Source organism: Bacillus rossius, chromosome 6 (assembly GCF_032445375.1).
Source record: "Bacillus rossius redtenbacheri isolate Brsri chromosome 6, Brsri_v3, whole genome shotgun sequence".
NCBI lineage: Eukaryota > Metazoa > Arthropoda > Insecta > Phasmatodea > Bacillidae > Bacillus > Bacillus rossius.
In genome coordinates, this window is record NC_086334.1 from 30,173,311 (window position 1) to 30,177,179 (window position 3,869).

Here is a 3,869-nt window from a genome sequence, read left to right on the forward strand (position 1 = left end):
TGAACGGACGAGTGGCCGTTAACCCTTTGGTTGGTGAGGTAAAAATTAATTTTTGTGTATCCTCTAGAGGGAAGTTTTCAAAAAAAAATTTTTTTATTAAATTTTTATTTCTTACAGAAATCTTAAGATTCTTTAGAAAACTACAAAATCTTATTTTTTTTTTTTTGCAAAAACAATTATTGACATTAGTTTTAAGAACCTTCAAAACATTTTAAAACTGACATTTTTAATTACATTTTTTTAAAAAAATACATATAATAATAACATATACACATTGTACACACCGATCAGATATTTAAAAAAAAAAATCAATATTTCGGTGATTAAAGTCGGAGAGCGCGCGCTTAGAGGCAGGTAGTCCTCGGCGAGGTGAGCTGGGCTTCGCCGCGGCTTGGCACACGCCCACCCGCCTCGGCCGTGCTTCATGACCGCGCAGCGCGACCAAACAGTGAGGGGGAAGCCGGACGAGGGATACAAAACAAACAGAAAATAAACAGTGAGGCATAACGGCCGTAAATAACTGCCAGCGTAGGACCGGGACAGACAGCCCGGATAAAAAAAAAAACGCCCATTCTCTAGCGGCCGAGTGAATGGGCCGCAGCCGGATACACAAGACAACTCTTTCCTTCGTAAGTAATTAAACTGACGTTCTCACTATTTAAGCATCCCCGTTGCGACATATATATATATATATAATGTTGAATCAGCTCAGTAAGGTTGATGTTTGTTTGTAGTAAATATTTACAGACTGGTTTCAGTCGTTTAAGCTAAAACAAATACACTAACATCTACTTAGTTTATAATATGTGTTTGAAAAAATTGTTTTAGGTTAATATAAGTATAACTTATAACTCGCGCGGAAACTTTAAAGTATTAACTGTTTAGTGAATTTTAACAAGATAAAACAGTTTTTTAATAAAATTCTGTAAACATCTAACTTCGGTAACGAGCAAATTCACCTATTCTCATGTTGTTTATGTTGCAAATAAACTTTTAGGCAAGGAAATTTTTATATAATGGGTGTAAAAATTCACACTAGTGTTTGTAATTGTTAACATTTGCGCATGTTTTTTCTTCCATTTCATTGAATTTAGATGTATCTTAAAAATAATTATGACAAAACAAAAATTTTAAGATAATTGTTGTGTTAAATTTACGGAAGTAGCATTTAACTAATGGTTATGGCGATAAAACGAAAAATAAATCAACATGGATTGTGAGACCCCACTACTTCTAGCCAACCAGCTAAATGCGTTTGTTTGAAACAATACTCCGACAGACACGTGCCCATGTAAAAATTATTTAATATAAATCCAACGCATTTCACATTCTAATGCAATAGTTAGTCTGATTTGCAACATGGGCATACTAAGTCACATAAGACTTGTTGTTAATGGCAGCCAGGTAAACTGAATTTTAGTTCAACAATATTACAAGCACATTTGTTTTGCTAATTTCATTTGGAATCTGAAATTGCGTTTCTTTATTTGTATTTTGAGTCGCAATTACTGTCCTAGAGACATACGGCAAGTAAGTTGCTACTTTGTCGCAGGGTGGTAGATCGATTGTGATTATCGATTTATGTGTCGTTGCAACTATCGTGTTCACTTCTTGTAATGGCTAGTGGCCATAATAAAGAAGTGTTCGTGTTTTATAACATGCGACAGTCACGCAGCCCATGATACGTTTTTTGACAGTTAAATTTCTCGTACAATTTTTTTTTGTCATTGCACAACTTGTGTGCACCATCGCAGTTGCGAATACTGGAATTTTAATAAGGCGGAGAGATTTGAAAAATAATTTTAAAAAATTTCAACACTTGCTTTAAAAACGCTTCCATTATTATTTCCACTTATACAGTGTCATATGACCAACAGAAGTATCCGTAGGCGACACAAGCGTAACAGCTCACCTTGCATCACCTATTCACTAATATATTGCACAATTTTTCCCCACTACAGGAATAGGGACATTTTATATATCCTCCCCCCCCCCCCTCTTATCCAGCACTTGCTTCCACAACTGGCGCACTGTCAATAATCCGTTATTACTACGTGGAAGGAACCACAAAGGTGAGCAGCGCTGCCCCTGCGAAACAGGCCACCCACCGTGCATGTCTCCTTGGCGGGATGCATAAAGACATGCGGCGCTGCCCCTACGAGACAGGCCACCCACCCTGCATATCGCCTCGCTGGCGCGTCGCAAGCCATCGCGTGTCCTGATGGCGAGCGCAGGTGCCCTACCCGTCGGCGACCCGCCATGTCTGTTTTCAACTGCTGTTGGTGTGTCGGTGTGCGGCATTTGGTGGGAGTCATTTCGTGAGTGGAACGGAAGTCCCATATGGGAACGGAAATGTGAAACCACAGTGCTGCCATAGGTGGTGGATGGTGCGGACCAAAGTTCACAAATACAACGGGAAACTTTATAGTATTAACTGTTTTTTTTTTCAACAAGATTTTAACAAGATGGGCAGTATATTAATAAAATTCACTGTCAAAAATCAAGTCCAAAGCCGGGGTTAAGTATATTTTTCCAAGTATTTTTGGTTTAATCGGAGATGTTACATTATATAGTTTAAAATTTCGGTCTGTTAATCAAATAATGCAACAGTTGACGTAGCTGTTCCAGTAGCGAATTCTAGCGGCGGGCGCTGAAATTACGTTTGATTCGTGTCCAGAAATGTAGTTGAAATCACAATTTGTGTGTATTTATCACGCTCGGAATTATTTGAAATAATTCGACATTAAATTTCGTGCTAGAGTTATAAGTTCATCTTCAACATGGGAATACACGACTTTGCTCGTTACCGAGGATAGATGTTGGACATCATTGGCGAGTACTGAAAGAAACGCTCACTTTTTTTTAATTTATGTTCTACATCCCACCCCCCTACCCGGCTATTCATTGCGCCACTGCACCATTCTCATCTCATCCCTCGTCGTCGTCTCTGACAACCTCGATGTCGACTAGACGTCAAGGGGGCCCGCCTAGTCGGGGGGGGGGGGGAGTTTAGTTAGTGAGGCGGGATGATAAGAGCGACGCTCGGCTGGTGCTTCTAGCGCGGTGTCGCCTCTAAGCGCACCGCTGTGACCTGGTGCGCAGTCTTCTCGTCGTACATAGGACAACTATGAGGTTTGAGCGGTAATCATGGCGTTTTATGGGCGAGAAATGAAGATAAAGGTGTAAATCAAATGCCTTGTGCTTGCAAGAATCCATACGAGGAGCTGCATGCCTAAATATTAATCTGTAAACACAAGTTTTTAGCCATTTTCACTCTTCTTAACATATAGTTTTAAAACGAAATTCATATACGCTATCAGGGTATTCTTAGATGTTTTTCGTAAACAGACCCCACTCTTATATCTTGGTTAAATAGGCTACACCATCTTGGATTTTTTTTTCATGCTATATTTCCAATATTGAACTATTCACCAGAAGTTTTTGCACGTCCAGGCATACATCATGTCTCCCGGGACCTGCCACAACATGTTGCAACCACACATTTGTAAGGGCCGCGAGAAAAAAAAAAAGCTTTTTTTTTTTTCACGTCGGTGACTACACACCTAAAATAAATAATCACAAGCATTGACTTCAGACAGTAGCCGAAACAAATAAATTCGGCACTGGAGACTTGTATCGTGAGGTGGCGAGGCCTGAAGCCTGTCGAGGGACTGGGAGGGCGTGAAGCACGTCGCCGAAGAGAGGACCGCGCGCGAAGAAGAGGCGTCGTGCGACGTCCCCCCGGGAGGGGGGGGGGGGGAGGAGTGCCGGAGGGAGGGGGGTGGGGGGAAGTGGGCGGGAGGAGCAACCCCCGCGGGCCGTCGCGCGCCACGCACACACGGAGCGCGCGCTCCCCGGCGGCAGGACAC